General features: G+C 49.2%; 1 protein-coding gene across 1 annotated transcript in view; it reads right to left on the bottom strand.

Moving 5' to 3' along the window:
* Nucleotides 1–14,885, bottom strand: part of LOC141072841 (uncharacterized) — a 32,468-nt gene that overhangs the window by 4,897 nt on the left and 12,686 nt on the right. The window contains exon 2 of the mRNA XM_073560025.1: nucleotides 249–334. The gene's annotated coding sequence lies outside the window, so the exon portion shown is untranslated. The remainder of the gene's footprint in view (nucleotides 1–248; nucleotides 335–14,885) is intronic.

Genomic DNA, 14,885 nt, shown 5'->3' with positions numbered 1-14,885 from the left:
AATATTCATGCATTTCTCCTGGATAAATCTGATCTATCACATTACCTCCATTCATTGAAATATCAAACGTAACTGTTCAAGATGCAACTTACAAATGGATTTTACAAACCTATTATGTTCCTAATTGAAAATAAAGATTAAGAACATACATAAAACTAAATCACAACTTTTAGCTAAATACAGTCCGATTCATCACAATGGGATGATTACTTATTTAATTGTTTGCAAACAATTATTTTAACCTTTACCTTTGAGCTCATTAGTCTAACCCCCATGTCTTGTATATAACTAAATACTTTGAATCTGATTCCTCTGAAAAACTGGTTTGTCCAGTCTGAAAAAAAAAACACAAAGAAAAGGTTATAATAGGTACAAGTCAAATACTGCACTTTGTCCTTATCCTATCTGGACAAAAAAAAAACAAACAACCTCACTGGATACGTTGTATTATCTTAAAAAATAACCCAGGAATGATGACTGGTGACAAATGTAAAATGATCCAGCCCCATAGACAGAACACAGGAATAGTAGCATCGTTTTTTTTTGGGGTCTACAATATGGCAAATTCTGCGCTTTCCCAGTCTCACTCTTATCCACCGTTGGGATCTGCATTTCTTGCGACTTTTGTGCAGTTGTAGCAAAATCGGCTTTTTTACAGGAGTCTGTAAATTCAGTATCATAGATGGCAAGTCCTTCCTTATTCTCAATACTATCAATATTCTGGTGCAATGAATGGCTCTCTGGTTTAGTATTACAATAACGTTTAATGTGGCCCATCTTCCAACAATTAAAGCAATACCTAAGCCTGTAAACAGCAGACACATTCTCGGATACTCCGTCCTGCTCTTTGCACTCAAGACACCACTCATTTAATAGTTTTACAAATCTTTCATATGAACTGGTATTTCTTAGAGACACACTTGTGGCATAATCTACATTACAATGATTTGCTATTGAAAATAGAAAACTAGGATCATTCGGAGACATATCTGGATGATTGCAAACATTTCTGTACAATGCCAAATAATTACCACAGAACAACATGGGATCATCAGATCGCCTGAATCTGAACCTTGCCAGGGCCTTGCCACCCCTGTTATTTCTTCTACTTAAGGTACATCGCAACTCAAATCTATTAGACACACTGCAATCTTCTACCTCATTCTGGTTTTGCTTCCCTGTAGCTGTCTCTACAACCTGGATCTGGCAAATACGATGAGCTTTTAATGGGTTAAGAAGAGGATCCATTTCCATCTCCCCATGAAAATGATCATCCCCCTGTTCTGGATTGGTGACAGTTTTGGAGTCAGTTGACTCCTGTGCATCACCATCACACTGATCTGGGTTCCTCTCCATCTCTGCTCTGGCTATGGCCAAAGCTTTCTTCCTTTTCACCTTCCCTCTCTTCTTTCTGCACTTATACTGTTTTACACATACAGCAGTCTGTTCTGCATCATGCGGAGTTCCAACACATTTGTCCATTACTAACTTTTTCTGACCCTGTGCTACCACCAATGCATTCTGGGCCTCACATAGCTGTATTTCCAATACCTGCACTCTAGTTAACATTCTTTGCTTTTCCTCATGCTGTTTTCTACATGCAGATAGCAGGATCCAGCCACACTTACCAAGAGCACATAATTCTTTCCCTTTTTCTACTTTTACTTTCTGCAAGCATTCTGCTACCTCAGCAGGCTCTGCATTTTGCCAATATTTGTCCCAATGTTCACTTGAACCAACACTGTGCGACCACTTAGTCGCCAAAATATGATATGGAGTTTCCTCCCACCCTGGAGTCTCAATAGACTCACAACCACTTTTTGTTCCATTTTCGACAACTTTCTTTGCATATGGGTGTTTTGCTCGTGCATATCTCGGTATGCACTGAGTAAAATCCACCTGAGTCTGACGGCATGGACCTCAAAAGAAGGGAAGACAAGTGAGGGTAGTTGAGGGATAACCTGAAAGGTACATTTTGGTGATAGGAGCAGACCAACGCCTCCACCTGCTCTATGGTCTGATCTTGGGCTATGAAAGAAGTGTAGTCCACCATATGAAAGAGCAGCAGCAGCGGTAGTGTCTGACTGCTGGATCCTGGTTTCAGTAAGAGCCAAAAGGTTAAGAGAATTAGAAAGGAAAAAGTCATGAATGAAGTTTGTTACACATTGAGCGAGAATTCCAAAGGGCACAATTAAGAGAGACAGATGGCATGCAGGGAATATTAATAAGATTAAAGGGGTTTCTGAGTGTAGTAGTTGGGGGGTTTGACTTTCTATAACATGGGGGACCAGGGTTGGGAGCAATGTCTCCTGCGACTAGGAGAAGGAGGATAGAAAGAGTGAGCAGATGGTTAAGTGATTTGTGAGAGCGTCTCTGATGTTGAATGGTGGGACTGAATGGATCTATGCAATTTTAGCAATGTGAAAAGAGCGTGAGTGCTATACATAGGAAAGGAAAGGAGTGAGGGGCCAATATGGATGGAGTGTAGAGAATTAATGCCAGGGCGGTGGATGTGTGTGAATGCAGCGGCCAGGATATAAATTACACAAATGCATATGGTATATGTTTGTTGTAATCCAAATGTACAGGGAGTAAATGTATGTAAATGTCTTACCTATCCAACTGCCATTTTATAACTGCCTCATACTTTGATTAAATGTGCATAAATGCCTCTGTCACGTCGGCGGCGGTGACCACCGCTGTGCCTGCAACGGCGGGGCCCACCGCCACCTGTACTCACCTGCCCCCATCTCGCCGCGCTGTGCTAGTCTCCCCGCGCTCGTCCCCCCGGAGTGTGTTCTCCACGCGCAGGCGCCTTAGGCTGCGGGCGTGCGCCATGCAGGGTTCTTATCTCTGCAGCGGCCGCCCTAAGGTTCTGTCCTCCTATCAGGACACAGCGGGGGGTATATCAGGCGTCTCCAACATGGTGGAGACGCCTGATTATTGTGTGCCTTGTCTGCGGTGCTCTGGCCAGGTTGCAGGAGTTCTTCCTGTAACTTCCTCATATTTCTTGCCTTGCTTCAGTCCGGTGCTCGTTTGCTGTCCTGCACTCCGTGCTCTGCTCTGTAGTCCTTTCCTCCCTGTCTCCATCCTGTACTCCAGTGCCCAGTCCTGTACTCCGTGTCTCCGTCCTGTACTCCGTGTCTCAGTCCTGTACTCCAGTGCCCAGTCCTGTACTCCATGTCTCCGTTCCATACTTTGATCTGCACTTCTTACTCTGTTCTGCATCCTATCCTCAGTCCTGTACCTCTCACTCAGTCCTTTGAGCCGCCCCTCTTGGTTCTAGCAGTCACGGCATCTGTCTTCCGAGGGTCTGCCCCTAACGGACCCTATATAGGGGTCGGCACCACCTGGCGCGCTCACCCCCAGGAGCTTCAGCGCCGCGACCCAGAGGGTCCACTCTCGGACGTACCTTCCTGGCCGTCACAGTATAATCAGGCCATGGACCCCGCTAGTGCCTCGGCGACCACGCAGAAAGAGTTGCTCTTTTTGCGTGAGAACAGACTAGAATAATGTCCTTTATGAAATCCATGGATACCCGTCTCTCCACCTTACAAACTGCTGACCCAGGGAATGCCCCGTTGCTAGCTGGACTCCAGCAGGAGCTCGCGCAGCAGCGTGACGCCCAGTCCCACATTCTGAGCTACATGGTGTCCGTTGACGACCGTCTTCTGTCACTGCAGTCCGCTGCAGCCGCTTCGGCTCAACCACGGGATCCCGTATCTCACCCGCCACCCCGCTTAGGGAAACCTCCCAGGTTTAGCGGTGACCCCAAGTTATGTCGGGGGTTCTTGAATCAGTGTCGGTTGCACTTTGAGCTCCTGCCCCAGCAATACCCCTCTGATCGAGCCAAAGTAGCGTTTATTGTGTCCCATCTTGAAGGGGAGGCCTTGGCTTGGGTCAATCCCTTGTGGGAGAGAGATGACCCAGTGGTGTCTAGCATCAGAATTTTCTAGACACCTTCCGCAGGGTATTTGATGAGACTGGACGCGTGGCCTCCACCACTGAGGCCCTTTTCAATCTTCGTCAGGGTTCTCTCACCGTAGGACAGTATGCCATTCGCTTCCGGACACTGTCCTCTGAGCTAGGGTGGAATAATGAGGCCTTGGTTGGGGCCTTTTGGAGGGGACTCTCGGGCAAAATAAAAGATGAGCTTGCCGGTCGAGACACTCCTACTACCCTGGAGGATCTCATATCCCTAGCCACCCGTATAGATTTACGGTTTCAAGAACGCTCTCGGGAGTCAGTTAGGGAGAGGAGACCCTTTAGGCTATACCAAGCGCCTATTCCCCGCTCCCCGGCATCTCATAGTAGTCCCGTCCCGGAGCCCATGCAGGTGGACCGGGTAAAGCTGACCGAACAGCAACGCACGGAGAGAAGGACGCAAGGGTTATGCCTTTACTGTGGCTGGGCGAATCATTTTGTGCGTACTTGCCCAGTGAAGTCGGGTAACGCTTCCACCTAGGCCAGGTAAGAGAGGCCTCCCTAGGTGATACCGATTCCTCTCTGCTCCTTACCATTTCAGTTCTGATTGTTGCAGGTCGGGAGCGTAGATCTGTGGAGGCATATGTGGACTCGGGTGCAGCTGGTAATTTCATCCGGCTTAGGGAGGTGGACCAGTTCCGAATTCCGGTGGTTACTCTGGAAAATCCACGCACTATCGCCTCTGTGGATGGCAAACCACTACCTGAACCCATCACCATGGTCACTGCCGAAGTGGAACTACAAGTTGGATCGCCTTTTATGTTCTGTCTAATCTGTCCCACGCCGTGCTCCTCGGTCTACCATGGTTATGTTCACATGAGCCTGTTCTGGACTGGCGTTCTGGGGAGATCCTATGTTGGGGACACTCCTGCCATGAGCGTTGTCTGTTGTCGGTACCTCGTCCTGGACCACGGCATGCTCCTACCGATCTTCCGGGGCTTCCTACAGCTTACCACTCATACGCCGATGTCTTCAGTAAGAAAGAGGCCGAGACCCTGCTGCCGCACCGATCCTACGATTGCCCAATCGAGCTGATTTCGGGAGCCAATCCTCCAAGAGGGAGAACTTATCCACTGTCTCCGGCAGAGACCACGGCCATGTCTGACTACATCCGGGAAAACTTGGCTCGAGGTTTCATTCGGAAGTCATCATCCCCTGCCAGAGCAGGATTCTTTTTCGTCCGGAAGAAAGACGGATCCCTTCGGCCGTGTATTGATTACCGAGGTCTAAACAGCATTACAGTCAAAAATAGGTATCCTCTTCCACTGATCCCTGAACTCTTTGACCGTCTGAGAGGAGCCCGGGTCTTTACTAAGCTGGATCTGCGGGGAGCCTATAACTTGATCCAAATCCGTGCCGGGGACGAGTGGAAGACGGCATTCAATACTCGGGACGGCCATTACGATTACTTGGTTATGCCTTTTGGTCTCTGCAATGCCCCGGCGGTATTCCAGGAGTTCGTTAATGAAATCTTCCGAGACCTGCTGTACTCTTGAGTCATTGTGTATCTTGATGACATCCTCATTTTTTCACCTGACTTGTCCACCCACCGGAGGAGTGTTCGACTGGTCCTGCAACGTCTACGGGAGATCCGACTCTATGCTAAATTGGAGAAATGCCTCTTCGAACAAACCTCATTACCCTTTCTAGGGTACATTATCACGGACTCCGGGGTGAGGATGGACCCTGAGAAATTGTCTGCAGTACTCAAATGGCCACGTCCGGTTGGAGTAAAAGCTATCCAACGGTTCTTGGGTTTTGCGAATTATTACAGGCAGTTCATTCCCCACTTTTCTTCTGTGACCAAGCCCATCTCCGCCCTGACCCAAAAAGGGACCAAAGCAGATGTCTGGCCACCAGAAGCCGAAGAGGCCTTCCTTGCCTTGAAACGATCCTTTGCTACCGCCTCGATTTTACATCGGCCGACAGCTAATAGACCTTTCACCCTAGAGGTGGATGCGTCCTCCATTGGAGCCGGGGCGGTCCTCTCTCAGCGGACATCTTCTGGTCACTTGGTGCCTTGCAGGTTTTTCTCTAAATCCTTCTCTCCCGCAGGATGCAACTATTCATTTGGAGATCGGGAATTACTGGCCATTAAGATGGCACTGGAGGAGTGACGGTATCTTCTGGAGGGGGCGGTCCATCCATTCACAATCTTCACGGACCACAAAAATTTGGCGCATCTTCAGGCTGTGCAAAGGCTCAACCTCCAGGCAAGCCAGGAGGCAGCTATATTTTTCCCGCTTTGACTTCAAACTCCATTTTCGGCCAGGCGATAGGAATACCAAGGCGGATGCCTTATCCAGGTCATTGCAATCACCCGAGACTGAGGAGGCTCCTTCATATATCATTGAGCCTGCCAAAGTTATCACCGTGGCACCCGTGATGCTCTCTCCCATTCCGCCAGGCAAGACCTTCATTCCACCGAATAAGAGGTCGGAAATCCTAGACTGCGGGCCACGTTGGGGTCAAGAAAACCCTCTGTCTTCTCTCTCGCTACTATTGGTGGCCTTCCCTTTGTCAAGATGTGACAGATTTCGTAGCCTCCTGCACGACTTGTGCCCAGAGCAAAGTACCTAGGGGCCTGCCGTCCAGCCTGCTTCATCCTCTGCCTCCTTCTGAGGCCCCTTGGCGACAGATTGGTATGGACTTCATTACCGATTTACCTCGCTCTTCAGGATGTACCACTATCTTGGTGGTGGTCGACCGCTTCTCCAAGATGGCCCATTTTATCCCGTCGCCTGGTTTACCCACAGCACCCGAATTGGCCAAGGTCTTCATCCACCAGATCTTCAGGCTTCATGGACTCCCTCAACGTATTGTCTCCGATTGGAGGTCCAGTTTACCTCCCGATTCTGGCGGTCACTCAGCAAGCTCATGGGGATATCTCTGGACTTCGCCTATCACCCCCAGTCTAACGGGCAAGTGGAACGGGTCAATCAGGTACTAGCGGCCTACCTGCGTCACTTTTCTAATGCCCATCAAGACAACTGAGTCTCCTTTCTGCCATGGGCAGAGTTCGCCCATAACAACCGCCCCAACGAGTCCACCACTAAAACACCGTTCTTTGTGGTTTTTGGCCAGAACCCTGGTGTTCCGCTACCCCTCTCCTCGCCTTCGGGGATTCCCGCTGCGGATGCCCTCTCTTCGGAGTTTTCTCAAGTCTGGAGGGAGACCAGAGAGGCACTTGAAAAGTCCAGTATCCGGATTAAAAGACATGCAGACAAAAGATGCAGGGACCTTCCGCCATACCAACCTGGTGACAAAGTCTGGCTGTCAACTAAGCATATCCGCCTAAAGATGCCTTCTTACAAACTGGGTCCCCGGTACATCGGTCCGTTTGAGATTCTTGGACGCATTAACAACGTGGCTTATAAATTGAGGTTGCCGGCTTCACTCCAGGTCCCTAACGCCTTCCATGTCTCGCTCCTTAAACCTGTTGTTCTTAATCAGTATCGCCCGCTTCCACCTCCTGTCCCTCAACCAGTAGGGGCCGATGATACCTTTGAAGTAAGATATTTTGGACATGAAAAGAGTTCGGGGCAAACCTTTTTCCTTGTCGATTGGAAGGGTTTTGGTCCGGAGGAGAGGTCCTGGGAACCCAGAGAGAATAATAACGCTTCTCTTCTTTTAAAGAAGTTTTTCTCCAACCTCAGGAGGGGGAGATGTAAAGGGGGGGCACTGTCACGTCGGCGGCGGTGACCGCCGCCGTGCCTGCAGCGGCGGGGCCCGCCGCCACCTGTACTCACCTGCCCCATCTCGCCGCGCTGTGCTGGTCTCCTCCCCACGCTCGTCCCCCCGGAGTGTGTTCTCCACGCGCAGGCGCCTTAGGCCGCGGGCGCATGCCATGCAGGGTTCTTAACCCTGCAGCGCCCGCCCTAAGGTTCTGTCCTCCTATCAGGACACAGCGGGGGGTATATCAAGCGTCTCCAACATGGTGGAGACGCCTGATTATCGTGTGCCTTGCCTGCGGTGCTCTGGCCAGGTTGCAGGAGTTCTTCCTGTAACTTCCTCCTATTTCTTGCCTTGCTTCAGTCCGGTGCTCATTTGCTGTCCTGCTCTCCGTGCTCTGTTCTGTAGTCCTTTCCTCCCTGTCTCCGTCCTGTACTCCAGTGCCCAGTCCTGTACTCTGTGTCTCAGTCCTGTACTCCAGTGCCCAGTCCTGTACTCCGTATCTCCATCCTGTACTCCAGTGCCCAGTCCTGTACTCCAGTGCCCAGCCCTGTAGTCCAGTGCCCAGCCCTGTAGTCCAGTGCCCAGCCCTGTAGTCCAGTGCCCAGTCCTGTAGTCCAGTGCCCAGTCCTTTACTCCAGTGCCCAGTCCTGTACTCCGTGTCTCCGTTCCATACTTTGACCTGCACTTCTTACTCCATTCTGCATCCTATCCTCAGTCCTGTACCTCTCACTCAGTCCTTTGAGCCGCCCCTCTTGGTTCTAGCAGTCGCGGCATCTGTCTTCCGAGGGTCTGCCCCTAACGGCCCCTGCATAGGGGTCGGCACCACCTGGCGCGGTCGCCCCCGAGAGCTCCAGCACCGCGACCCAGAGGGTCCACTCTCGGACGTACCTTCCTGGCCGTCACAGCCCCCTGCATAAATGCCTTCCCCAAGCTATGTCTGAATATATAGGAGGCTAAGGCTTAGATCGCCTTTATTTTTTTCTTTTTGCTCTCTTTCTCTTCTCGTTAATCAATCAAACTAAATTGAGACAGCAGGACCCAATAAATGTTGTGGTCAGATAAACAAATGTCCAGCACTACATGGATCATAAAGCACTTTGAAAAGTTTCTTGACCGCACAACATAAGGGGACAAGCAGAGGAAGTTGAAATAACTATATACCAGATATAAGCTTGCATAGTTAAAAACACATATATAGCATTCAGGATTAACTGCTTGCTGACATTGAATGGAGTGGAGACACACAGGAGTTGATTCAGAGCAGAGTTTGAAAAAGCTGGTTACCAGATATAAGCTTGCATAGTTGAAAACACATATATAGCATTCAGGATTAACTGCTTGCTGACATTGAATGGAGTGGAGACACACAGGAGTTGACTCAGAGCAGAGATTGAAAGCGCTGGTTACCTGTGTGAAGAGAATAGAGATGCGTGTCACATTCATCCATGTTATAACTGCCTCATACTTTGATTAAATATACTTCAATTCAATGTGCATAAATGCCCCCTATTTATCTAAGCCCTGTTCTCGTGCTAGAGGTTTGTTGATGCCCCTGCCGGTGCCCAGGAGGCCATGGACCCATATCTCAATTGATTTTATCTTTCATCTCCCTGTCTCTCAGAGAATGACTGTTATTTGGGTGATCTGTGAGAGATTTTCTACAATGGTCCATCTTGTACCACTCCCATAGTTGCCATCTTCTTCTGAGTTGGTGCCCTTGTTTTTACAAGTGGTTCATTTGCACGGGATTCCTGAGAACATTGTGTCGGAAAGAGGGGTCCAATTTGTTTCCAGATTTTGGAGAGCTTTTTGTTCCAAACTGGGAATTCAGTTGTCTTTCTCATCTGCATTTCTTCCTCAGACCAATGGGTAGACTGAGAGAACAAACCAGACTTTGAGTCCTATTTGAGATGCTGATCAGGATGATTGGGTCTCATTTTTGCCCTTGTCCGAATTCACGCTAAACAATAGGGCTAGTTCTGCCACTTTGATGTCCCCTTTCTTTTGTAACATTGGGTTTCATCCTGATTTTCTTCGGGGCAAGTGGAAGTTTCTGCCTGCCCAAGTATCGATTCTGTGGTAGAGAGAATGCAGCAGATTTGGGAGGAAGCAGTGGATAAGTTGTCCCACTCTCAGGAAACGGCCCAACGGTTTTCCATCTGGCATAGGACCACGGGTTCCCGGGTTTAAAGTGGGTGATATGGTTTGGTTGTCCTCAAAAACTATTCCCATGAAGCTTGCATCTCCAAAATTCAAGCCAAGGTTTATTGGACCTTATAAGATTTTGGAAATCCTTAACCCCGTTTCTTTCCGTTTGGCTCTTCCAGTTACATTTAAGGTCCATAACAGTTTTCATAAATCTTTGTTGAAAAGGTTTGTGGAGCCAGTAGTTCCCATGGCGGCATCCCCTGACCCTGTACCGGTTAAAGATAATTTGGAGTATGAGGTAGAGAAGATATTGGATTTTCGTCTGGCTAGACGGAGACTTCAGTACTTGGTCAAGTGGAAGGGTTATGGCCAGCAGGATAATTCTTGGGTCTCTGCTTCTGACATCCATGCCAAGAGATTGATTCGTGTCTTTCACCGGGCCTATCCTGTCCTGACCGGCCTAGTGGCGTGGATTAGGGTTCAGTGACCCCTCCTCAAGGGGGGGGGTACTGTTGTGAATTCCCTTGCTCGGATTTCTGTGCCGAAGCTCCCTCTGCTCCCTCTGGTGGTTACTGAGAGTAGTGGAGCTGGAAGTTCCCCACCTGATGATAATTGGGAACCTGGGATTACTGGCTGGGATCATATAATTGAGCTGGCTACTCTTGGTGGTTGCTGGTGATTTCCTCCTTGTGCATTTGGAGTTCTTTTGTCCCCTGCCTGATCTGCATGGTTCAGTTAAGTGATTCTTTTGCATCTTATCTGGTTATGCCTTTTTTTGCTTTCTGATTTGTTGCTAGGGTTCAGCATACTCCCTGCTGGGGGCAGCACTGGGCCCTGCTCCATTTGTTACAGCTTGTGTCAGTTTGTTCAGTCCCCTGTTATGTTAGTATCTTTTGCTTTGCTTCCAGTTTATACCAGAGTGCTGATCTAGCGGGGGTGAGGTCATATGGCCTCAGGTTTTTTGTATGTCAGAAGTGTTGGATTTTTTAGGGTTTTGTGCGTGATTGCAGACAGTATATTTTCTGTCCTGTCCTGTCTAGACAGCTTAGGCCCCACCATTTGCTCAGTCTGTTTTCTGCCTGTGTTTGTGTCTCATCTTGTCTCATCGACAATATATGTTTGGGGGCTGTCTAATCCTTTGGGGATCTGCTCCGGGGCAGTTTAGATTTCATCTCTCTGGCTTTAAGCTTAGTTAGTTCTCCGGCTGTGACAAAGCGTCTAGGGTATCTTAGGAACGCTCCACAGCTACTGTTAGTTGTGTTGATAGGATCAGGGGTCTGCAATCCGCTTAGTTACCAACCTCTCTGGTTTTCTGGTGGCTTAGCCTGTTCCTGCCATCCTCTTCGGTGACCGATTCATAACACATATGGTATATATTTGTTGTAATCCAAATGTACAGGGAATAGATGTATATAAATGTCTTACCTGTCTCCTGCCCTGTCTAACTTCCATATATAACTGCCTCATACTTTGATCAAATGTACTTCAATTAAATGTGCATAAATTTCCCCTGCATAAATACATCCCCAAGCTAGGTCTGAATATATAGGAATCTAAGGCTTAGATCTCCTTTTTTTTCTCTCTCTCTCTCTTTTTGTTAATCAAACTAAACTAAGACAGCAGGGTACAATAGATGTAATTATCAGATAAACCAATGTCCAGACCTACATGCATCATAAACCACTTTGAAAAGTTTCTTGACCTCACAACATAAGGGGACAAGCAGAGTAAGGGCCCCATCACACACAGCCAGATCGCTGATTTTGTGAGGCCACAGCAAACTCGCCAGCGAGATCGCTGTGTGTGACATGGATCAGCGACTGGCCCCCCTGCCGGGTATCACTGATCGCACTCCATCGTCCTGGGCCATTTTTTGATCGTTTGTCTCCCACTGGCCAGTGCGCATTGCTGCGTGTGGCAGCGAGAGACCAGCGATCAGCGACACTGGATGCTGGTTTCCAATGTAAACAGCGAGTATCTAAGAGCCGCGCGGCTCTTAGTTACCCGCTATTTACCCTGGAAACCAGCGAGCACACTGGTTTCCAGGATAAACAGCAGGTATCCAAGAGCCGCGCGGCTCTTGGATACCCGCTGTTTACATTGGAAACCAGCGTTGGATCGTTGGTGGGATCGCTGGGACATCATTATGTGTAACGGGGCCTTTAGTTGAAATAACTATATACCAGATATAAGCTTGCATAGTTGAAAAGACATATGTAGCATTCAGGTTTAACTGCTTGTTGGCATAGAATAGAGTGGATATACACAGGAGTTGAAATCTGAGCAGGAATTGAGTAAATGACATAGATGCTGATGCCACTTTATATAACACCACAATAACAGCAGCACTTGATTCGGCTGCTGCAGAAAAAACTTACTTATCTCTCATATCCTCCCTGTCTCACAACCCTAAACAAATTTTCCACACTTTCAATTCTTTACTCCATCCCCAGCACCTCCTCCCTCTTCTCTCATTTCTGCTAAAGACTTTGCCTCTTTCTTTAAGCAGAAGATCGATAACATCAGAGAAAGCTTTGGTCTGCACCCCCAATGCCCCTCCTCTTAACTGCTCAGCCCTGTTCTTCCAAAATCAGCTTCTCCACCATGACAGAAGATCAGCTCTCCACCCTTCTGTCAAGATCACATCTCACCACTTGCACGCTTGACCCGCTCCCATCCCACCTCATCCCTAACCTCGCCAGTCTTCATCCCAACCCTAACACATTTCTTCAACCTTTCACTTACACAGGGTGCCTTCCTCTCTTCCGTCAAACATGCCTCAATCACGCCCATCCTCAAAAAGCCCTCCCTTGACCCATCCCCTGTGTCTAGCTATTGCCCATTATCACTTCTCCCTTATGTTTTCAAAACTACTGGAACAGCATCTTCATCTTGAACTGCCCTCCCATCTCTTCTCCTGCTCCCTCTTTGACCGCTTAAAATCTGGCTTCCGACCACATCACTCAACTGAAACCACCATAACTAAAGTCACCAATGACCTACTAACCACCAAGAACAAGTAACACTATTCTGTTCTCCTCCTCCTGGACCTGTCTTCTGCCTTTGACACTGTAGACCATTCTCTCTTGTTACAGATTCTCTCATCTCTTGGCATCAGATATTTGGGCCTATCCTGGATCTCATCATATCAATCAGACCGAACATCAGTGTCTCCCACACCACCTCCTCACCTCCTATCTGTCGGTGTTCCCCAAGGCTCAGTTCTAAGTCCCCTACTCTTCTACATCTACACCTTCGGCTTGGGACAGCTCGTAGAATCACACAGTTGCAGTATCATCTCTGCGCTGATGACACCTTTCTGAACCTGACATCACCTCCTTACTGATCAAAATCTCACAATGTCTGTCCGCTATTTCATATTTCTTTTCTGCTCACTTTCTAAAACTGAACATGGACAAAACAGAATTCATAATCTTTGCCCCATCTCACTCTACCCCTCCACCAGACCTATCCATCAATGTCAATGGCTGCTCACTTTCCCCTGTCCCCATGCTCGGTGCCTCGAGGTGAACCTCGACTCTGCCCCCTTTCAAGCCACATATCCAAGCACTTGCCTCCTCCTGCTAACTCCAACTCAAAGATATCTCCTGCTCATGCACTCCTTCATCATCTCCCGCCTAGACTATTGCAACCTCCTACTCTCTGGTCTCCCCTCTAGCACTCTTACACCGCTCCAATCTATCCTAAACTTTGCTGCCCGACTAATCCACCTGTCTCCCCAGCCTCTTCTCTTTGCCAAGCCCTTCACTGGCTTCCTATTGTCCATAGGCTCCAGTTCAAGACCCTAATTATGACATACAAAGTCATCCACAACCTGTGTCCTCTGTACATCTGTGACCTTGTCTCCCGGTACTTACATGCACGCAATCCTCTCAAGATCTCCTTCTCTACTCCCCTCTTATCTCTTCTTCCCACAATCGCATACAAGACTTCTCCCGTGCTTCCCCCATACTCTGGAACTCTCTACCCCAACACATCAGACTTTCGCCTATCATGGAAAGCTTCAAAAAGAACCTGAAGATCCACCTCTTCCGGAAAGCCTACAAACTGCAGTGATCCTCAGTCTACTAAACCACCACACGACCAGCTCTACCCTTTCCTAGTGTATCCTCACCCATCCCCTGTAGACTGTGAGCCCTCATGGGCAGGGTCCTCTCTCCTTTTGCACTTGTGTGTGCCTTGTATTTGTCACGCTCGCGCCTTGGCTGAATGGCGCGAGCCGGGGGGTTGTGGCCCCACTGTGCCACAAACCAGACTACCCTGGAAGGGGCGTGACTACAGCAGCTACCTCGGTCTTCACTGGAGCCTCTGATGGCGAGGTCAGGCTTGTGCGGCAGGTAGCTGCTGGGTGCCACTCCAGGGTGGTGTCTGGCTGTAGCTGCTGGTCCCACTTGGGGACAAGTCACTTGGACAGGTGTGACTAACAGGCAGGCTGAGACACTGGGCAAGCAGGCACGGCTTGGTACACTGGCAGGCAGGCACGGCTTGGAGACACAGCTTGGAGACACTGGGCAAGCGGGCACGGCTTGGAGACACTGGGCAAGCGGGCACGGCTTGGAGACACTGGGCAAGCAAGAGTGGCATATGAGAGAACAGGTTTGGACCTGTTCACACAGGAGGTGCAGGTACGGATATAGGCAGGAAGGAGTGGAATATGAAGGAACAGGTTTGGACCTGTTCACACAGGAGGTGCAGGTAGGCAGAGCCGCAGGAGTGCGGAGTAGGCAGAGCCGCAGGAGTGCGGAGTAGGCAGAGCCGCAGGAGTGCGGAGTAGGCTGGGCTCCAAGGGAGCCGGGCAGGCAGAGCGGCTAGGGAGCCGGGCAAGCAGAGCGGCTAGGGAGCCGAGCAGGCAGAGCGGCTAAGGAGCCGAGCAGGCAGAGCGGCTAAGGAGCCGAGCAGGCATAGCTGCAAGGGTGCAGACGCACAAATAGGGAGGACACAAGGACAGACATGGCAGAGAAGGAACCACAGACAAGGAGACTGACAGACAGAGGTAAAACTAAGTTCAGAGAGAGACTCAGGGACAACGACACAAGGACCAGGATATTCTGCCTCCT

Source organism: Dendrobates tinctorius, unplaced genomic scaffold (genome assembly GCF_039654945.1).
Source record: "Dendrobates tinctorius isolate UK_male_01 unplaced genomic scaffold, ASM3965494v1 ptg000014l, whole genome shotgun sequence".
Classification (NCBI taxonomy): domain Eukaryota; kingdom Metazoa; phylum Chordata; class Amphibia; order Anura; family Dendrobatidae; genus Dendrobates; species Dendrobates tinctorius.
This window is presented reverse-complemented; position numbering and strand designations above follow the sequence as displayed.